Source organism: Musca domestica, unplaced genomic scaffold, assembly GCF_030504385.1.
Source record: "Musca domestica strain aabys unplaced genomic scaffold, Musca_domestica.polishedcontigs.V.1.1 35, whole genome shotgun sequence".
NCBI lineage: Eukaryota > Metazoa > Arthropoda > Insecta > Diptera > Muscidae > Musca > Musca domestica.
In genome coordinates this window covers 5,210,638-5,234,775 of record NW_026712315.1, presented here as the reverse complement: position 1 = coordinate 5,234,775, position 24,138 = coordinate 5,210,638, and the positions used below count along the sequence as shown (strand labels likewise).

The window sequence follows — 24,138 nt, the reverse complement described above, 5'->3', positions numbered from 1 at the left end:
TGTAAACAAACAAAATGATCGTGTTTTCCTGCCAAAGAGGTCAGCTGCAAATGTGCACCTTCGGTTGGCCACCAGAACTCAAGCACCGGCCATGGTGATGGTGTGGGCCGCCATAACAGCCGATGGTTGCTCTCCGCTCGTATTTATCGACCATCAGAATAAATGCCGAATATTATCGCGAAAATATTCTGGAGGGTGTATTAAAGCCTTGGGCACGCAAACATTTTGGCTGCAGACCTTGGACATTCCAACAGGACTCAGCACCATCGGACTCAGCACGCGCCACTCAAGAATGGTTACAAAATGAGGTTCCTTGCTTAAAACTGGCCACCAAAATCTCCGGATACCAATCCATTGGACTATTGTGTCTGGAGAATTTTGAAAAGCAAGGTTGGCACTAAAAGATACCAAAGTGTCGATCACCTCAAGCAAACGCTTCGCCGGGAATGGACCAAAAAAGCGCAGAGCAACATTCGGGCAACGTGTGACGGTTTCATTGGACGTATAATATTTTTTGTCAAATTTAGATCGAGTTCGGAGATGGGCAATATCGGTCCACTCCTTCTGGTACCTTCCCCACAAAAGTTCGAAATTTTCAAAAAATTTATTCTTTGCCCAGAAAGAGAAAGGATAATCCGATTTTGCTCCAACTTTTCATATCCTAATATTTGCTAGGTCAGGTGTGAAAATGGACAATACCGGTCCACTCCATCAAGTGCCTCCCCCACAAAGGGTCAAAATTTTGAATAATTACAACTCTCATAAAATTTGATGTTAGAGTCTAATTGTCTTCAAATTTCACACATTCCAATATTCATATTAACCCAAGGTCTGGAGTTAGGATGGGCAAAATCAGTCCACTCCTTCCGGTACCACCCCCACAAATAGTCGAAATTTGCAAAAAAAACGACATATATATTTCCTGCACAGAAAGGGAAACAATAATCTAATTTTGCAAATCGTAATATTCGCGTCAGTTCTAGGACTCGTGCTAAAATTTATAGTATTTGTCCACTCCACCATTTAGAACGAATTTGAAATTTTTCGAAAAAGATAACATTCTCTAAAAATTCTGTTAACATTTTAAAAATACCGAATATAGCCGTTATATTAGGGACTGTACGACGAGCACCAACATAGGCATTGTTTGTCACAAGCCATTACGATATTCAAATTAGAAACTTGAAATAAACGGTGAATAATGTAGCCAAAATCGTCTAAATACCGTACATAGGGAGGTATCATTATGGACCTGCATAGACAATTTTCTGTCACAGTTGCCATTACGAACGTCAAATACGACATTTCGAACAATTTTTGTGAGTATTGCACCTAAAATCGTCATAATACCGAATATAAAGAGGTACTGATATATGGGGCCGATACGAAGACCTGGACCTGCATTGATAATTTTCTGCGTTAGGCTGTAGAATCCATTTCGAACTTCAAATGCCAAATTTGAAACAATTTCGGTGAATAATGTCGCTAAAATCATCAAAATACCGAATGTCGGGAGGTACCGTTGTATGGAGGCTATATGAAAACGTGAACCTACATGGCCCATTTACGTACTTAACCTGCCTACTGGCAAAATAAACATGTATTCAAATGTTTAGCCTCCTATCTTAATTCGTTCGAAATATAGCGTGATTACAACAGACAGACAGACAGACGGACATGGCTAAATCGTCTTAGAATTTTACGCTGATCAAGAATATATATACTTTGTTGGGTCTGACATGAGTATTTCGAGGAGTTACCCTCCATAATATGATGGAGGGTATAAAAAATATTATGTAAGAGTCCGATTGTCTTCAAATTTCACACATCCTACCATATGTATAAACCCAAGATCTGGTAGTAAGACGGAATATATCGGTCCACTCCTTGTGGTACCTCTCCCACAAACGCTCAAAATTTTGAATATCCATGAAGTTCATTAAAAGCGAAATCAACATCCGTACATCTCAATATTTCCATCATCACAAGATCTGTTATAAAGATGGTAGAGAAGCCAAAAACCGACCGATACTTGTTTACTTGTTTTTGCTATAATTCAATAAAATTAAAAAAAAATGTAAAAAGTTATGGCGTTTGACTTTGATGCAGTTATTTTAGCTCACCCTGTATTTAGCCTTTGACGCAGTTGCCTGACTGGCTGGACTGCCTGCCCACCGCCCTTTTTTAATTGTTATAGCTCATTCAGTTCGAACATCAAACAACAGTTGTTGGAATCCTTCATTCCATTGTTGTTTGGCTGCATTGTTCGGTTGTTCGGTTGCAATGGTTCGGCGAACCAGCCGAACCGACAACGGCACTGTTATCTCTCATTACAAAGTTTCAACGGCAGAGCTATTTCATTTGCGGTCGTTGTTGGTGTTGTGCGGCACAAAAAAAATATTTTAATTTCATAGACACCATTTGTTGTTACATAAATGTTTGCACACACACACACATATTGTTGTTGCGACTGCTGCTGTTATTTTGGGCTAAACATGTTGCACTCGACAGATATGAAGAAAAGTTTGGTGGCAAAGTTTGTTGTTGACTGTTGTTAATTTATTGTTTTGTTTTTTTCGAGAGGAAATTAAAATTTTGTTTTGACATGGCAGCGAATGAGCGACAGATGAACGCATGATTAGACAAGTCAGTTGTTTCTATTAAACTTGGCGGACAGAGGATTTTGGGAACCTAAATTTCGTACAAAAAAGTTATGTGTTGAGGCTAGAGTCAAATGCTTTTAGGGTTCACATTTAGCCATTTGGGGTACCCAATAGGTTTTCGATGCACATTTTCGGCCAGTCGAGTCGAGTTCGAAGTCCATTTCGACTCCTAGTTTTTTTAAAAACCCAAGTCGATTTCTTCAAAGATGGCTTGCGTTTTCCTTGGGAGAATTAGACAAGCTAGAAGGTATCAGTCGATTTTGCCGACAGATATACACCCTCAGTCAATGTAAGATTATTTAAATATATTTCGACTTTTGTTATGATTATTCAACCTATTGACCACTTATGGTGGGCGGTTCCAAGGCAGTGGGCCAATATTGTCCATTTCTTAATGGACCTAAATAAATACAGGGTGAGATAAAAAAACTGCAACAAAGTCAAACGCCATAATTTTTCCATTTTTATACCCTACACCACATGGTGGTCAGGGTATTATGTCTTTGTGCATTTGTTTGTAACAGGCAAAAGGAAACGAGATAGACCCATAGTTCCATTCTGAGTCGATTTATGCATGTCCGTCCGTCTGTCTGTCCATGTATTTTTGTAAACAAAGTACAGGTCGCATTTATTGCCCGATCCAGATGAAATTTTGCACAGATCGTTTGTTTGGCCCAAGGACGAAACCTATTTAAATTGGAGATAATCGGTCGAAATTTAGATATAGCTCCTATATATATCTTCGTTCGATTTACCTTTTATTGTGTACCAAACGTGTAATATCAGCCCGAATCGTATGGAATTTTGCACGTACGTTGAAATTGATCGAAATCGGTTCAGATATAGCTATAGCTCCCATATATATTGTTCATCCGATTTGTTATTTTTGTCCTCCACAGCCGTAATATGCACTCTGTAACAACAATATTTGGGGAAATATATCAAATGCAGCTCAGAAATACCTTTGCTAAATTTTGTCAAGATCGGTTCAGATTTGGATAGAGCTCCCACATATAATTTCGTCCGATTTACCTTTTTTTGGTCACCAAACGTCTAATATTTGCCCAAATGGGATGGGATTTGGCACATACGACCGAATTGAGTCTAGAAGCTAGTATGTCAAATTTGGTGAAGATCGGTTTAGATATAGCTATAGCTTCCATATATATTGTTCATCCGATTTGTTATATTTGTTACCCACAACCGTAATATGCGCTCCGTTACAACGATATTCAGGAAAATATATCAAATATCTTTGCCAAATTTTATCAAAATCGCTTCAGATTTGGATATAGCTCCCATATATATTTTTATCCGATATTAAATTATTTGTGCACCAAATGGACAACACAAGTCCGAATTAAAAAAAACAAAACGCTTCGGCATATTTAGTCTTTTCAACTTTAAATTATAAATATAATCATAGCTTGTATGATTGAATTCTCCCATAAAAACTTTTAATTGTTATGTGGAGCTCTACCATCCGTCATAGCAAAGTGGTGTAGGGTATCATAAGGCTTTCTTTACTGGTCCCCGACTTTAAGACTTTCTTTACTGGTTTTCTTTTAAATTTTATTGAATGAAAGCAAAATTACCGGAAATAGCATCGAATTTTAGAATAAGTTTAGATTTGTTCGAATTGGTCACTTTTGGAACGAATCATTTCAGGCAGTTCCGTTGAAAAATGTATGTAAAATCGTCAAAATACCGAATATCGGGGGGTACCGTTATATGGGGGATATACGATATCGTGGACCTATATAGACAATTCTCTTTCAGGGGGTAAAGTACTCAGAAGGGACTCCTTGTGTGGAATTTCAGACAATTCCATTAAAAAATGTGGCTAAAATAATCAAAATACCGAATATCGGGGGGTACCGTTATATGGAAGCTATACGATATCGTGGACCAAATTAGTCCATCTTTGATCTTAAACTGCCTGCAGACAAAATACAGATCTGTGCAAAATTTTAGCTTCATATCTAAATTCGTTTGGACTGTAGCGTGATTCCAACAGACGGACAGACGGACGGGCATAAATAAATCGTCTTAGAATTTTACGCTGATCATACTTTGTTGGGTCTAAAATTATTATTTCGGAATGACGAACTTAATATACCCTCCATACTATGTATGGTGGAGGGTATAAAAAAGAATATCGGGACGTGCATTTCCTTAAAAAATCAAGGAATGTAAGGACATGAATCTTTAAAAAAAATTTTTTTCAATGAATATTGGGGTCGTGCATTAAAAAACATAGTTTTTCAAGGACTATCCGGGACTGGTACTTTTTAACAGAGACGTTGATTTTTTAATAAATATTTCAGAGAAGGAGATTTTTAATTTTTTTTTTTTTTGGTTTTTGTTTCAAGGACTATTAAGGACTTTGATTTTTAATACTGCTTTTTAAAACAATTTCAGGGACAGGGTTGGAGACTTTTTAAAAATATTTCTTGAAGGACTATCGAGGACATGGATTTTTAAAAACAAAATTAAGCTCTATGAGGATCATGGATTTTTTACAAAATATTTTTTTCAAGGATTATTGGGGTCGTGGATTCTAAAAATAGTTTTTAAGGATTACAGCGACGTGGATTTAATTTTATTTTTTTCAAGAACGTGGATTTTTAAAAATTTTCTTTTAAGGACATGGATTTCAATGGTAGGACATGGATTTCAATTATTTTCCAGGACTATGAAGGACGTGGATTTTAAATAACAATTTTTTCCGAGAGACAATCAAAGATAGAGATTTTGAAAATTATATGTTCAAGGACTATCAGGGACGTGGCTATTTTATAAAATATTTTTTTCAAATATTATCTGAGACGGTGACTTTTAAAAAAATTCAACGACTGTCGAGGATTTGGATTTTTTAATTTTTTTTTAAGAACAATAAGGGTCGAGTATTTTTTAAAAAGTATTTTTCAACTATCACATGGGCGTACATTTAAATAGTTTTTGAGGATTGATAGGTTATTTAAAAAACGTTTTTTCAAGGACATGGATTTGAAAACTAATATACTTTTTTTTCAAGGACTTTGAGAGAAATGGATTAAAAAAATATATATTTTTTTTTTATTCAAGGAGGAGAATTTAAAAAGAAATCCTTTTTGAAGAACCCCCAGGGACGTGAAGTTAAAAATGTATTATTTCAAGGACTATCTGGGAATAGGACTAAAAAATTTTAATAAATATTTTTTAAAGATTTTCCACGACGGGGTTTTAAAAACTAAACTAAAAAGAATTATTCAGAATGAGATTTAAAAAAACATAACATTTTTAGGGACTATCAGGGACGTGAATTAAAAAACCATACTTTCCAAGGAATTTTAGGGATGTGGCTTTAAAAAAATCAAGGACTATCTGGGACATGGCTTTTGAAAAAAATATTTTCTCAAGGACATTCGACGATGTGAACAGAGTGACATAAAAAAAAACTGCAACAAAGTCAAACGTCATAATTTTTACATTTTTTCTTTTAAATTTTATTGAATGAAAGCAAAAATTGTCGGAAATATCATCAAAATTTAAAATAAGTTTAGATTTGTTCAAATCGGTCACTTTTGGAACGAATCATGGCCTTCAAACGGCCAATGAAACTGTCACACGCTACCCGAATGTTGATGTGCGGTATTTTGGCCCTTTTTCCACAAAGCGCTTGCTTGATGGTATTTGTTAGTGCCAACCTTGCTTTCCAAAATACTCCAGACACAATAGTCCAACGGATTGGTATCCGGAAATTTTTAGTGGCCATTGTGCACTGGAAATGAAGATGAAGCGAGGAACCTCATTTTGTAATCATTCTTGGGTGGCGCGTCCTGAGTGCCATGGTGCTGAGTCCTGTTGGAATGTCCAAGGACTGCGGCCAAAATGTTTGAGTGCCCAAGGCTTTAATACACCCTTCACACTATTTTCGCGATAATATTCGGCATTGATTCTGATGCCACGGTCGATTATTACGAGCGGAGAGAGACCATCGGCTGTTATGGCGGCCCACACCATTACCATGGCCGGCGCTTGAGTTCTGTTGACCAATCGATGGTGCACATTTTCAGCTGACCTCTTTGGCAAGTGAACACGATATTTTTGTTTGTTTACAAACCGCTGGACATCGAATGTTTTCTCATCGGAGAAAACCAAATTCAGTTTCAGGCGAAGCAACTCTTTAGCTCTTTTGAGCCTATTTTCTTTCTGTTGCATTGTAGTTCTTACACTTTTTGGAGTTTCGATGACTTTAACCCGAGCTTATTTTTCAATACTTGCGGAATGCGATATTGCGATATGTTCAGCTCACGAGCCATTTTTTGGCCACTGCGACGCGGGTTTCGATCAAGTCGCTTCTTTACTTTTCGAAGCATTTCTGCTGATGTTGCTGTTGTCTTCCCACCACTTCCTTGACATATGTCGGGCTACGCTACCAGTATCACGTAATCGGTAACGAGCTATGGTACGGACACAAAAGATCTATTCACATTTAAATGCTGGAGTGCTCTAACGATAGCCACTTGTGGTTCTCCAGCCAAATATAAAGAAATCACCCTATCATGCTTGAATTCCGTTACGAATAATTTTTTTTCGGGAAAATTCTCATCAAATTCCTGTACGCTTGTAAACAATATCATGGGCTGTCACAGGAATAATTTGAACAGCTGTCGGACGAGTGACTTAGAAATGAGAGCAGTCTGAATTTGATTGCAGTTTTTTCATCTCACCCTGTACTATGTAGTCCCCAAGGTCGTCTGCTATAGTGTAGGTGACCTCCAGCTCGCCCACTTTAGAATTGATGATTTCCTGCTTTTCTACAGTAAAGAAGACGATCTACCAGGTGATCTACTGTCGAGTAGATGACTTTTCAGGTTATTTACTGTAGAGTAGTTGAGGTCCGCATTCGCCTACTGTAGAGTAGATTAGCTCCGCCGTCAATTGTAGAGTAGATGAATTCCGATGTCGTTCACTGAAAAGTAGATGTGCTTTGAGGTCATCTACTATAGAGAAAGTATTTTCCAAGATCGTCTACTATAATATGTGTCATTAGTACAGATTGGCCACAATGATCTTCAACGTGGTTTCCTTTGTAGCTATGGGTTGAGAAAATACACATACCTACAACGAATTTTACTCTTACGCAAAAACGAGCGAACCCATTCCAGTGGGAAAAAAAAATTTCTATGTTTTTCTCGCAGAGAATTTGAGCTAGTTTCACTCTCTGTTCGGAGTTGGGTTGGTTTCATTTTTTTCTGACTTTTTTTGTGAGCTCCAAATATTGTTTTTTTAGCAGCAAAAATCCTTTTTCCTGATTTAATTTTCTTTCTGACTTCTTCAAATAAAACATAGCAGATCGATCACAAAGCTTACAAGGTGCTCACTAGCGACGAATCTAATATATGTCTTTTGTATATAGGAAACCTTCTAGTCTTCAATATATAAAATTCCTTTCTTCTGGAAGTCCTGGTCTCCTATAGTTATGCAATGACCAAAAGACTCATCCTTATTATTTTTTTTTTGATTTCTTCTCTTTTTCTGTGGCATGGATGGCAGAGATGCATTAAAAATGCAATACAATATTGCAAATTATTTCCAATCCTCCGCACCGCCATGTAACCACAGAACTAAGCTGGAAATATCCATTCACGCTAACCAAACATGTGCTCACACATACAGATGTATGAACTTAGCTGGGTTTTGCAGTTTTATGGTTACGTTTCTCTATTTTGCTGTTTTGCGGTTACATCCAGCATCTATGCTGCCATCAGCCGCCACGAAATTACTATTGCAAGGTATTTACAAGGCGAACAAGGGCTATAAACATACATGCGGACAAACATACATACATACGTACTTACACACATGCACAGACATTGGCAAGCCGAGAAAATGAAATTGAAATGGTAACAAGGCACATTAAGGTGGGTAGTGAAAGGCAAAGGCAAAATATTGGCGAAATTTAATAGAACAACGCACCAAAGACGAACGTAATCGGATTGAAGGGTTTCAAGAATATTTGGAAGTGTTCAAATTTGTATTTTTATTTCACACTGTGCAACCAACACAGACAGGATAAGTTCCACTTTTTCAAAATTCCGATTCCTTGGAATTCTTGCATTTTAGGTAGGATGAGATAAAAAAACCTGCAAAAAAGTCAAAAGCCAAAATTTTTCCATTTATTTAATTTTATTGAATGAAAGCAAAAAGTCGGAAATAGCATTAAATTTTAGAATATGTTTAGATTTGTTCCAATGAAACCGTCACACTCTGCCCGAATGTTGCACTGTGGTATTTTGGCCCATTCTCGGCGTAGTGCTTAAAAAATAGTCGGAAATCAAATTTTAAAATTAGTTTAATTTGTTGGAATTGGTCACCTTTGGCACGAAATATGGCCTTCAAACGGCCAATGAAACCGTCACTCGCTGCCCGAATATTGCTCTGCGGTATTTTGACCCATTCCCGACCAAGCACTTGCTTGAGGTGAGCGATACTTTGGCATTTTTCAAAATACTCCAGACACAATAGTCCAACGGATTTGTAGCCGGAGGTTTTGGTGGAAATTGTGCGACCATCTGAGTTGAGTTCTGGTAGCAAATCGAATGTGCACATTTTCAGCTGATTTTGTTTGCTTACAAACTGCTGGACAACGAATGTTTTCTCATCGGAGAAAACCAAATTCGGCAGTTCACCACTTTCCTAGCTCTTTTGAGTCTATTTTCTTGCTGTTGCGGTGTAGGTTCTTGCCCTTTTTGGAATTCACTGGCTTTACCACGAGCTCATTTTTCAATATTTGCCGAATGGAATACTGCGATATATTCAACTCAAGAACCATTTTCGGCCACTGCGACGCAGGTTTCGATCAAGTCGCTTCTTTACTTTTCGAACCATTTCTGCTGATGTTGCTGATTTCTTCCGTCCACTTCCTTGACGTCGGGCTGCGCTACCAGTATCACGGTACGGTAACGAGTGATGGTACGAGACACAAAAAAATTATTCACATTTAAATGCTGGAGTGCTCTAACGATAGCCACTCGTAGTTTCCAGCCAAATATAAAGAAATCACGCTTCAATTCCGTCAAGAATAACTTTTTTTCTGGAAAGTTCTCTCCGAAATGCTTTTGTACGCTTGTAAACAATATAATGAGCTGTCACTGGAATCATTTTAACAGCTGTCGAACGAGAGGCTTAGAAAAGACAGCAGTCTGAATTTGGTTGCAGTTTTTTCATCTCACCCTGTATATAGGGTCTTGAGCAATTTTATGTTCTTTTTATACCCTCAACCATATGGCTACGAAGAGGAAGGTACAAATCATTTGATACAGTCAAAATGTGCCTCATCGAAATAACGGGCTTAGACTCTATGTATCTTGAAATCGATTTCAGAACATTTGGAATCGATCTAGAGGTGGCTGCCCTTCTGGCTAGTGCGCATGCCAAATCTCGAAGGGAGTATCCGATTTGGTCCAAAGTTCGTGCATCGTAATATTATTGTCAAACTTAGATCGAGTTCGGAGATGGGCAATATGGGCTCACTTTCTGATACCTCCCACACAAAGGGTCAACCTTTTCAAAGAAAATAATTTACCTCATAAAAACAGAAAAGGCTCAACCATTGCAAATCCCTTTATTTTTATTAGTGCTATCATCCTCTTCCATCAAGTACCTCCCCACAAATGGTCAATATTTGGAATAATATAGCTCTTATAAAACGAGAAATAAGTGTCCGAATGTCTTCAAATTTCGTACATCTCAGTATTTCTACCAACACAAGATCTGGTATAAAGACGGAATATATTAAACTACTCTTTCCGGTAGCTCCCCTGCAACCGGTCAAAATTTTGAAAAATTTTAAATCTCATAAAATACGAAATATGCATTCGATTCTCTTCTGATTTCAAACAACCCAATATTTTTAGTAACTCAAGATTTGATGAGAGGATGGCATATCCAGGTCCACTCCTTCTGGTACCTCCACCAGAACGGGTCAAATTTTTTGAATAATTATAACTCTTATAAAATACGAAGTAAACACCCGGTTCTTTTCAAATTCCACACATCTACTAACACAAGACCTGGTATTTATATGGGTTAAATCAGTCCACTCCTTTTGGCTTAACATTTTGAATAAACGAAGTGCTCATAAAATGCGAAATACGGATTTTTTCTTCTCAATCTAAACAAATTTCACGCATCTCAATATTTTTACCAACCTAAGGTCTGTTATAAAGCGCTCATAAAATGCGAATTAAGCCCCTGATTCTCTTCAAATTTCACATATTCCAATACAAAATTCTGGCTCCTCTTCGACAAAAGGTCGCAATTGTCATACCCTCCACAATAGTATGGATGGTATATTAAGTTTATCATTCCGTTTGTAACATCTCGAAATATACATTTTAGACCCCACAAGGTATATATATTCTTGATCAGAATAAAATTCTCTGTCGATTTAGCGATATCCGAACGGACAGTCTGTCCGTCTGTGGAAATCACTCTAGCCTCTGAACGAAATGAAGTAAGTTGATAAAAATTTCCTCAAATGTGTATTATGTCTGCACGACTTTTGGTATTGAAAATGGGCCATGTAGGTTCACATCTTCGTATAGCCCCCATATAACGGTACCTCCCGATATTCGGTATTTTGATGATTTTAGAGACATTATTTACCGGAATTATTTCAAATTTGGTATTTGAAGTTCGAAATGGATACTACAGCCTTAGAAAGAAAACTGTCTGTGCAGGTCCACGACTTCGTATAGCCCCCATATAACGGTACCTCCCTATATTCGGTATTTTGATGATTTAAGCGACATTATTTACCGGAACTATCTTAAATTTATTATTTGGAGTTCGAAATGGATACTAAAGCCTACGACAGAAAATTGTCCGTGCAGGTCCACGTCTTCGTACAGCCCCCATATAACGATACCTCCCGATATTCGGTATTTTGATGATTTTAGCGACATTATTTACCGGAACTATTTCAAATTTCGCATTTGAAGTTCGTAATGGATATTACAGCCTGTGACTGTATGTGCAGGCTTATGACAAGAGTTGCGTATGCCGGTCCACATCGTCGTATAGACCCTAATATTCGGCTACATTTGGAATTTTTAAGATTTTAACAGGATTTTTTATGGATTTTAATTTTTTGAAAATTGTCAAATTTGTACCAAATGGTGGAGGGTATTCAAAGTTCGGCCCGGCCGAACTTACAGCTTTTTTACTTATTAATATTTATATTTTTCTTATTTTTCTCAACCAGAATTGTTATGTAAATATAGAATATATCGGCCACTCCTCTTGGTTCCTTCTTTCCAAAAGATTAAATTTTGATAAAAAAATATTCGAAAAAAATGCAATAATTGTTTGATTTTTTAAATCTCAATTTCTTTTTATCAGTATTAGATGAAATCAATACATTGGTCCACAATATCTGGAAACTTACGCATATTTCAAACGTTTTCCAGATATTGTCACGTATCTTATATAAAGAAAAAAAAAATTTTGAAATCCGGATTTTTTTGAAATCCGGATCCTAAAACAGATTTCCTTTGTATTTTAAGCAAGGCTTTTAAAAAATCCAAGCTTAAAATAGTTCTTAAAAACATTTCTTAAAAAAAACTAAGCTTCATATAGTCCTTTACAGCAATATTCTTAAAAAAATCCAAGCTTCAAATGGTCATTGGAAAAATATTCATTAAAAAGTCCAACTTTGAAAAAGTCCTTGAAAAATATTACGAGTCCTTAAAATATATTTCCTTTAAAAAAAAAAAACCCTATGCTTGAACTTGAAAAAATGTTTCTTAAAAGATCCAAGCTTCAAACAGTCCTTGAAAAAACATTTTTTTAAATCCGCGTTTGCAATAGTCCTGGAAAATATTTTTAAAAAATTCACGCCCGTAATAGTCCTTGAAAAAGTTTTTTTTAGAAATTTCACGTTTGGGATAGTCCTTAAGAAATAGTTTCTTTAAAAAATCCACGTTTGAAAAAATATTTTTTTAAAAATCCATGAGTCCTTAACAAATATCCTTTAAAAAATACGTATAAGCTTGTATTTGAAAAAAATATTCTTCAAAAAATCCAAGCATGAAATAGTCATGGTAAAATATTAAAAAAAAAAATTCAAATAGTTCTTGAAAAAATATTTTTTTAAAAAGAAAAATCGGAGGTCCACCGTTACTTTAAAAGACTCAATCTTACCTAGTTTGAGAAAAAATTTTTCATTTTAGAACAAGAACAAGAAAAAACCATGATCTGTGGTATTTTATTCCCTCAGATCTCTTCCACTCTCGGCACCCTTTTAATTATTTCGAACAATTTTTTACATAGTGGAACACTTTTTAAGGCGACCCGCTCTAAAGCTCTTAGCTTAGGCTCAACGTTCCACAAACATGTAGGTTGCCGCCCATTATCCTCAACACCAACAGCAATCCCCTTCAACCTACATCCTCGCCTGCCTTATTGTAGCAAACTTAATCCAAACTGTGGTTTATGTGTTTTTCCATTAGCCCCGCACCAGAGTTGTAGAATTTTCTCAGCTGTAAGTTCGCCATAAAATAGGCAAAGCAAATGAGGTTCTTCGTCACTGTTCTTGCGAAAAAAAGTTTTTCAAAAGACAGTGAAAGGGTTGTGGCCATGACTTGAATTCAAAGAAATATTAAAACGGCCAAAGAAAGAACGAAAGCAGGCAGAATTGTAAACATGAATTACGACTTAATAACAATAAAGTTGTTCTAGTTGCAAAGTTTGACGGGAGGACATAATGGCGAAGAGAATATGAAATGAGGATAACGAGAGAGGGAATGGCAAAATGAAAAGTATTTTAAATGTTGTAGATAATTGCGGGTCTTTTTAAAACAGGATCACCAAACCCACTATTCAACATTTTTACGGAAGACCGATGAAGGAGTCTTCCTGCGAAAGACTTTTCAGAAGAATTAAAGAAGATCTTCTATTTAAGTTACGCCTTGAAATACCCATTACAAATGGCATTACCAACCTATTATTTTAAAAGAGGGCATATCGCATGAAATCAGAAGATCTTCCATGAATCGTGTGTCCAGCCAGGACTTCTATAGTTAGAAGGCCTCGTAGGGGTCCTCAATAGGCAAACCATCTTCCACGGCTTTTTTAAAGAGAACATGCTTTTCAGATTTCTGCTACAGAGAGGCGAACTTCCATAAGCCTCCTGCGGAACTTTGTCCATTACTCATATCTAAAGTAAGTATGGTACCAGAAGGAATATATCCAATCTTCAGAGCAGATATTGTGTTAGTAGATATAATGAGATGTGTGAAATATGAAGAGAACCGGATGCATATTTGGGATTATATGATCGTTTTGGTTATTCAAAACTGAATGGAATTGGAGCTTCATGGTTATTCAAAATGTTGACCCTTTGTGGGGGAGGTACCAGAAGAAGTGGACCAATACAGGGAGAACTAAAAAAAAAACTACAACAAAGTCAAACACCATAATTTTTATACCCTCCACCATAGTATGGAGATCATATTAAGTTTGTCATTCCGTTTGTAACACCTCGAAATATACATTTCAGACCCCACACAGTATATATATTCTTGATCAGCATAAAATTCTATGTCCGTCCGTCTGTCCGTCTACGGAAATCACTCTAGCTTCCGAACGAATTGAAGTAGACTGACAAAATTGTACTCATATATATATATATTATGTATGCAGGACTCTTGGTATTGAAAATGTGCCCTGTAGGTTCACGTTTTGGTATAGCCCCCATATAACGGTACCTCCCGATATTTGGTATTTTAATGATTTTTGCGACAATATTCATCGGAATGGTTTCAAATTTGGCATTTGAAGTTCGCACTAGATACTACAGCCTAAGACTGAAAATTGTCTGTGCAGATCAACGTTTTCGTATAGCCCCCCATATAACGGTACCACCGGATATTTGGTTCTTTGTTGATTTTAACGACATTATTCGCCAGAATTTCTTCGAATTTGGTATTTGAAGTTTGAATAGAATACTACAGCCTAAGACAGAAAATTGTCTGTGCAGGTCCATGTCTTCGTATAGCCACCATATAACCGTACTTCCCGATATTCGTTATTTTGATGATTTTAGCGGCATTATTCACGGGAATTGTTTCAAATTTGGCATTTGAAGTTACAGAAAATCGTCTGTGCAGGTCCACGTCTTCGTATAGGACCCATATAACAGTACCTCCCAATATTCGGTATTTTGATGATTGTATCTACATTATTACCGATTTTTTTTTAGTTTCGCATTTAAATATTGTAATGGCTTATGACAAATCCTACCTATGCAGGTTCATGTCTTCGTATAGACCCTAATATAACAGCTACATCCGGTATTTTTAAGATTTTAACAGAACTTTTAATGTATTTTAAATTTTTTGAAAATTGCTAAATTCGTTCCAAATGGTGGGGCGCTCTTTTACTTGTTGATTTTTATACCCTCCACCATAGTATGGAGGGTATATTAAGTTTGTCATTCCGTTTGTAACACCTCGAAATATACATTCTGGACCGCACAAAGTATATATATTCTTGATCAGCATAAAATTCTATGTCGATTTATCAATGTCCATCCGTCTGTCCGTCTGTCCGTCTGTGGAAATCACTCTAGCTTCCGAACGAAATGAAGTAGGTTGATCAAATTTTACTCAAATGTGTACTATGTCTGCAGGACTTTTGGTATTGAAAATGGGCCATATAGGTCCACGTCTTCGGGTAGCTCCCATATAACTGTACCTCCCGATATTCGGTATTTTGATGATTTTAGCTACATTATTTACCGGAATCGTTTCAAATTCGGTATTTAAAGTTTTTAATAGATACTACATCCTAAGACAGAAAAAAAGCCATCTAGGTCTACGTCTTCGTATAGCCCCCATACAACGGTACCCCCCAATATTCAGTATTTTGATGATTTTAGCGACATTATTTACCGGAACTATTTCAAATTTAGTATTTGAAGTTCGTAATGGATGCTACAGCCTATCACATAAAATTGTCTGTGCAGGACCACGCCTTCGTATAGCCCCCATATAACTGTACCCCCGATCTTCGGTATTTGGCATTTATTCTGATGTCACGGTCAATTAATACGAGCGGAGAGCAACCATCGGCTGTTATGGCCCACACCATCACCATGGCCGGGGCTTGAGTTCTGGTGGCCAACCGGAACGATCTGGACAACGAAACAAACTGCTGGACAACGAATATTTTCCCATCGAAAAAAAACCAAATTCAGCAGTTCACTACTTTCGGCCAAGCGAAGCAACTCTTTAGCTCTTTTGAGTCTATTTTCTTTCTGCGGCGGTGTAAGTTCTTGCCCTTTTTGGAATTTCCATGACTTTACCCCGAGCTCATTTTTCAATATTTTCCGAATGGAATATTGCGATATATTCAGCTCCCGAGCCATTTTTCGGCTACTGTGACGCGTCGGTTTCAATTAAGTCGCCTCCTTATATTTCGAACCATTTCTGCTGATGTTGCTGTTTTCTTCCGTCCATTTCTTTGACGTCGGGCTACGCTATCACAGTATCACTGTACGGTAACGAGCTATGGTACGATACACAAAAGATTTATTCACATTTAAATGGTGGAGTGCTCCAACGATAGCTACTTGTGGTTTTCCAGCCAAAATATGAAGAAATCACCCTATCACGCTTATAATTTCATCACGAATAACTTTTTTTCTGGAAAATTCTCTCCAAAATGCTTTTGTTCGCTTGTAAACAATATAATGAGCTGTCACTGGAATAATTTTAACAGCTGTCGGGCGAGTGGCTTAGAAATGGCAGCAGTCTGAATTTGGTTGCAATATTTTCATCTCACCCTGTATATTTAATCTTCTCACCAGATTTTGGATTAATGAAAATATTGTGATGTGTGTAATTTGTAAACAATCGGTCTCTTACATCACATTTTTTAAGAGATATAATTGTTCAGAATGTTGATCTGTTTTGGGGGTGGTACATGATGGAGGGGACCGAAAATTGTCCTTTTTCTCTACTGACCTAACTCTGATGCAAAAATTAGGATTTGCATGTTTGGAGAAAAATCGCATCATCCTTTCTCTTTCTGTGCAAAAAAATATTTTCTTTTTTTTTTTTTTGAAATTTTCGACCTTTTGTGGGAGAGGTACCGGAAGGAGTGGACCGATAGTGTCCATCTCCTAACTCGATCTAAGTTTGACAATAATATTATGATGCACCAAGTTTGAAGCAAATCGGATACTCCTTTCGAGAGTTATCAAAAGTTGTATCCAGTCAGCCAGAAATCGCATGATCGACTCCAAATGTCCTCAAACGGATATGGTTCAAAGAGACCTAAGGTCTAAACTGTTATTTCAATGTGACACATTTTGGCCGTATCTCAAGATATGTACCCTCTATAGCCATGTGGCTGAGAGTATAAAAATGTACATCACTCCCACAACTTCTCTTACAATGCCACACTCAAGGAGTCAAGTGGAAGCATTGCTCCCTAATTGCTCTTGCACTACTGCATATTTCATCAATGACAGTGAAATGAGGCCATAGGGGGTCTGTTTCAGAACATGGCACTGCCATTGTCTACTCTCCTTACCAATGGTAGTTTCGTTAATGAGTGTCTGTGTTCTAGTTTCACGTTGACAGGACATGTCAGACAGTTAGTCAGTCGGTCGGTGAAAACTTTTCCAAAGTTTGAAGTTTAAGAATGCCGCGACCGACCTCTTCATCATACACGTAAAGTTGCTTAAAAGTTGAAATTTCCGCCAGTAATGAGAAATGTCCATAGCCACGAGAAAAGGATACCAAGAAAGGAATGATGGAGAGGGGGAGGGGAGACAACAAACAACACTCAACAACTCATAGAGACCTAGAGCTCTTAATGATATGTCGGTGGCATTGTTTTGTCAACACTTGCAAACATTTGGTGGGGTGGGGGGGAGTTGGGTTCGTTCGTGTCATGCTAAATTTTGCAAGCCGTGGTAATAGTTCAGACTGGCTTCTGTTGTGTTATTGTTGTTGTAGCTGCCATGCAGCTGTCTAAATGCAGTTATTTTTGCAATTAATGTCACTTCTGTTCTCGGCAGATGGTTTTCCCATTTCGCGAAGCCAACCTTTGAACTGTTTATTTTGTTTGAAAGTTTCTCCTTGATTGTGGGTGAATGGTGTGGGGGAGGGAAGGTGATTGCAGATGGCGTAGAGATTCAGATTTCAGCCGCCAGGATCACAAATGCAACCAAAGGATTTCTTTGCTCTCTTTTTAATTAAGAAACTTTGATAAATAATATCAGCTGGCGTTGTTGCAATTAATTGAAAAAAGACGTTCGGGGGGCTGCGGAAATAAGATTTAAATAAGCGATAGAAATAGATTTAATGTTTTTATACCCTCCACCAAAATATGGAGGGTATTTTTTCTTTGTCATTCCGTTTGTAACTCCTCGAAATACTCATGTTTGACCCAACAAAGTATATATATTCTTGATCAGCGTAAAATTTTTCGATTTAGCCATGTCCGTCTGTATGTCTGTGCGTCTGTCTGTCCGTCTGACTGTCTGTCCGTCCGTCTGTTATAATCACGCTATCTTTCGAACGAATTGAGATAGAAGACTAAAATTTTGCACACATGTTTATTTTTGCAGTAGGCAGGTTAAGTTCGTAAATGGGCTATGTAGGTTCACGTTTTTATATAGCCCCCATATAACGGTACCTCCCGATATTCGATATTTTGATGATTTTAGCGACATAATTCACCGGAATTGTTTCAAATTTGGTATTTGAGGTTCGTATTAGATACTACAGCCTATGACAGAAAATTGTCTGTGCAGGTCAACGACTTCGTATAGCCCCCATATAACGATACCTCCCGATATTCGGTATTTTGGATGTTTTTAGGGATATTATTCACCGGAATTGTTTCACATTTGGTATTTGAGATTCGTAATGGATACTACAGCCAATGACAGAAAATTGTCTGTGCAGGTCCACGTCTTCGTATAGCCCTCAAATAACGGTTCCTCCCAATATTCGGTATTTTAATGATTTTAGCTTCATTATTCACCGGAATTGTTTCAAATTACGTAGTTAGAGTTCGTAATGGGAACTACAGTCTGTGACAGAAAATTGTCTATGCAGGACCAGGTCTTCGTATAGGCTACATATATCAGTACCTTTCTATATTCGGTATTTTGACGAGTTTAGGTACAATGCCCACCGAAATTGTTTGAGATGTCGTATTTGAAGTTCGTAATGGATGTTACAGGCACTGTGACAGAAAAGTGTCTATACGGATCCAAGTCTTCGCACAGCTCCGATATAGCGGTACCTCTCTATATACGATATTTTGATGATTTTTGCTACATTATTCACCGTTTATTTCAAGTTTTGAATTTGAATATGGTAATGGCTTATGACAAACAATACCTATGTAGGTCCACGTCGTATAGACCCCAATATAACTGCTATATTCGGTATTTTTAAAATTTTAACAGAATTTTTTAAGGATTTTATTTTTGAAAAATTTCCAAATTCGTTCCAAATGGTGGAGGCTATTCAAAGTTCGGCCCAAGCGAATTTACTGTTTTTAACTCGTTTTTTTTTTAATTACAAAATGGTATTGATAAAAACGAAATTATTTTCTTCCCATTATTGCAAAATCTCTCCTGTCTTCTGTGAAAAAATATTTTTGAAAATCCCTGACTTTGATCGTCCTTCAAAAAATATTCTGAGAAAAATCCGCTGTACTGAAAGTTCTAAGTGTATTTTTGTCACTGGCAAAATATGTTTAATTTAATCCAGAACTCTGATCTTTGTATCTGAACATAAGTTTTTTTCTTAAAAAATCCACGGTTGTGATTGTCCAAAAATCCAAAAAATGTTAAAAAATCGACGACATTTGAAGTCCTCGTTAAAATATTTTCCAATCCACCACTTTGTTAGTCCTCGAAATATATTCATGAATAGTCCTAGAATTTAGTTTTTGAAAAATTGTTTTGGAAAAAAATATTTTTAAATATTCTTCGAATGTGATCCTCGTTACTAGTAGTGCTTTCAAACGTATTCTAAGAATATCTATAGCTGTGCTGAAAAAAAAAAACTATTTCAAAAAAATCCACAACACATTGCACTAATGGTCCTTGGAAAACAATTGTGGAACAACTCTAGGTTAGTGAAAACTCCAAGATTTTTTTTAAATTTTCCTTGAAAAAAAAATGAATTCACTTCCCTGATAGTCTTGGAAAAAATATATGTTTGAATTCTCGTCTCTAATAGTCGCTGGAAAAATATATTTTTTTTAATCAATGTCCATGACAGTCCTTAAAAAATATTCTTAAAATATTGCACTAATGGTCCTTGGAAAACAATTGTGGAACAACTTTAGGTTAGTAAAAACTCCAAGTTTTTTTTTTTAAATTTTCCTTGAAAAAAAAATTAATTCAATTCCCTGATAGTCCTTGGAAAAATATATTTTTGAATTCTCGTCTCTAATAGTCTTTGGAAAAATATATTTTTGTAATCAATGTTCATGACAGTCCTTAAAAAATATTCTTAAAAATCCATGTCCCTGATAGTCCTTGATTTTATTGTCAAAAACATACACCTCTGATAGTTTTTTTTTAAAAAAAAGTTAATTTAAAAATCCCCATCCCTGATAGTCCTTGATTTTTTTTCAAAAACTCACGTCTCTGATAGTCTTTTAAAAAAAGTTGTTTTAAAACGATGTCCCTGATTTTCTTTTAATTCACTTCACTTCAAATTTATTCAAAAGTCAATAGTCCTTGAAACAATATTTTTTTAAAAAAATCACTTTTCTGATAGACCTCTGAAAAAATATTCTTAAAAATCCACTTCCTCGACAGTACCTAAAAATATTTGTTACAAATCCACATCCCTGATAGTTATTATTTTTTTTTTTAAATCCTCTCGTTCCACATAGTCCTTATCTTTAAAATATATATCTTTAAAAATCTGCATCCTCGATAGTCGTTTAAAATATTTATTAAAAATCCATGTCGCTGTTAGTCCGTAAAAAAAAATAATTTCTAAAAATCCTGGTCCCAGACTCTGTTTGTTGTTTTAAAATCCAAGTACCTGATTGTCTTTGAAAAAACATCTTTAGAAATCCAAGTCCTTGATAGTCTTTCAAGAAAGATAATAGTCCTTGAAAAAATATTTTCCAAACATAGTCCTTGAACTTGCAGAATAACGGAATATTTTCAAGGACTATTAAGTCTCGTGGTTTTAAGAATATATATTTTCAAGGACCAGGGCAGAGAATTTTTTCAGAAAGGGAATACCAAATTGGAGACTCTGATAGAGTTGTGGATGAGGAGATTTTTTTATTTATTTATTCATTTATTTATTTATTTTATTTTATTATTTTTTTTTTTTTTTTTTTTTTTTTGAATTGTCTGAAAAAACATTTTTTTTGAGAAATTTCTTCTGAATTAATTTTCCAGGACTACTAGTTTTGTCTACAGGGAACGGATGTGAAATGTTTCCTCAATTATTCAAGAAAGTCCTGAGACTTTTTTCTTTCCAGAGGGGATCTGTGAGAGGTCTGCCTTCAGTAGAAGAATTCTTAAAGATCTTTTGTCCAAAAGGCCTCGGAAAGGTCAACTTTATAAATAATGTACCTGAAGGGTATTCGCCTTATAAGTATTCGCTTAAAGATCATCTCTATGCAAAAGATCCTTTTCTTTATATAGAACACCTGTAATAGACTTTTTCCTAGAGAAGTCCTGCGAAGGACCTTCCTTAATGGGAGATCTGTAAATAAGAATAATAATAATTTTTTTTTTTTTTTTTTTTTTTTTTTGAGAAATCTTCAAAATTCCGTAGTTGTCTGTCCAAAGAACACATGTATAACATCTTCTAAAAAATCCACATCCCTGATAGTCTTTGCAAAAATATTTTTCAAAAAATTATGTCTCTAATATTCTTTAAAGTAATATTCGGAAAAAATTTCACCGCCTGAAATAATATTTTTTCACACACGATGGCGACCCTTGAAAACAAATTCTAAAAATGCACACCTCTATATGCCTTGAAGAAATATTCAAGATTCTCTTCCAGAGGTAGGTATTTGTTCTCTGAAACCCGGAAAGTTTTTTTTTTTTTTTTTTTTTTTTTTTTTTTTTTTTTTTTGGGACGGGCCCGAATAGTCGCTGAAAGACCTTGAAAATATATTACTAAAAAATCCCATATTCGGATAATCCTTGAAATAAAAATTTGAATGATTGGGAAATCTGATATTCATCGAGAAATATTTTCATAAAATTCGCACGGTGTGTATCCTTCCAAATTCACAGTTCTTAACAATTAACACCTCGGATATGCCTTATCATGCCTTTTGTCCATAATATTTGTATGCCACGAAAATAGGCCCATTTTCGCTTTTTTTAGACTTCCCTGATCCAACGATTTTCACCATTTGACTAGACTTCTTCAAAGGGAGGACTAGCCCCGGTCCAAAACATGTTATTGGTCTTGGGTTTGGGTCTTATATACAGAGTGAGATGAAAAAACTGCAATCAACTTCAGACTGCTGTCATTTCTAAGCCACTCGTCCGACAGCTGTTAAAATTATACCAGTGACAGCTCATGATATTGTTTAAAAGCCTACAAAAGCATTTTGGTGAGAATTTTTCAGAAAAATAGTTATTCGCGATAGAATTCAAACGTGATAAGGTGACTTCTTTATATTTGGCTGGAAAACCAAAAGTGGCTATCGTTAGAGCCCGTTACCGGACCGTGACACTGGTAGCGTAGCTCGACGTCAAGGAAGTGGACGGAAAAAAATCTGTAACATCAGCAGAAAAGGTTCGAAAAGTAAAGAAACGACTTGATCGAAACCCGCGTCGCAGTGGTTCGTGAGCTGAACATATCGCAATATTCTATTCGGCAAATATTGAAAAATGAGCTAGGGGTGAAGCCTTGAAATTCCAAAAACTGCAAGAACTTACACCGCCACGGAAAGAAAATATATTCAAGAAGCTAAAGAGTTGAACTGCCGAATTTGGGTTTCCCCGTTGTCCAGCAGTTTGTAAACAAAGAAGATAATCGTATTTACTTGCCAAAGAGGTCAGCTGAAAATGTGCACCTTCGGTTGGCCACCAGAACTCAAGCGCCGGCAATGGTGATGATGTGGGCCGCCATAACAGCCGATAATCGTTCTCCGCTCGTATTAATCGACTGTGGCATCAGAATAAATGCAGAATATTATCGCGAGAATATTCTGGAGGGTGTATTAAATCCTTGGTCACGCAAACATTTTGGTCGCAGGCCTTGGACATTCAAACGGGAGTCAGAACCATCGCACTCAGCACGAGAGTGGTTACAAAATGAGGTTCCTCGTTTCATTTCCAGGGCACAATGGCCACCAAAATCTCCGGATACCAGTCCGTTGGACTATTGTGTCTGGAGTATTTAGGAAAGCAAGGTTGACACTAAAAAATACCAAAGTGTCGATCACCTCAAGCAAGCGCATCGGTAGGAATGGGCCAAAATACCGCAGAGCAACATTCGGCAGTAACATCAGCAGAAATGGTTCGAAATGTAAAGAAGCGACTTGATCGAAACCCACGTCGCAGTGGCCGAAAAATGGCTCGTGAGCTGAACATATCGCAATATCGCATTCGGCAAATATTGAAAAATGAGCTTGGGGTAGCCATGAGCCATTGAAATTCCAAAAAAGTGCAAGAACTTACGCCGCAACAGAAAGAAAATAGACTCAAGACCCTAAAGAGCTGCTTCGCTTGGCCGAAAGTGGTGAACTGCCAAATTTGGGTTTCTCCGATGGGAAAACATTCGTGGACCGGCAGTTTGAAAATAAACAAAGTGATCGTCCTTACATGCCAAAGAGGTCAGCTGAAAATGTGCACCTTCGGTTGGCCACCAGTCGTTCTCCGTTCGTATTAATCGACCGTGGCATCAGAATAAATGCCGAATATTGTCGGGAAATATTCTGGAGGGTGTATTAAAGCCTTGGCCACGAAAACATTTTGGCCGCAGACCTTGGACATTCCAACAGGACTCAACACCATCGCACTCAGCACGCGCCACATGAGAATGGTTACAAAATGAGGTTCCTCGCTCCATTTCCAGCCACCAAAATCTCCGGATACCAATCCGTTGGACTATTGTGTCTGGAGTATTTTGGAAAGCAAGGTTCGCACTAAAAAATACCAAAGTGTCGATCACCTCAAGGAAGCGCTTCGCCGGAAATGTCCCGAAATATCGCAGAACAACATTCGGGCAGCGTGTGGCTGTTTCATGGACAGTTTGAAGGTCATAATTCGTGCCAAAGGTGCCAAATTCGAACAAATCTAAATTTATTCTAAAATTTGATGCTATTTCCGACATTTTTGCTTTCATTCAATAAAATTAAAAAAAAAATTGTAAAAATTATACCGTTTGAATTTGTTGCAGTTGTTTATCTCACCCTGTAATTTCATAAAATTCGCAAGGCGTCTCTATCCCGGACCCGA

General features: G+C 36.7%; 1 protein-coding gene across 1 annotated transcript in view; it reads left to right on the top strand.

Moving 5' to 3' along the window:
* The window catches only part of LOC101890010 (protein qui-1), a 306,956-nt gene that overhangs the window by 216,104 nt on the left and 66,714 nt on the right, over positions 1–24,138 (top strand). The window lies entirely within an intron of this gene.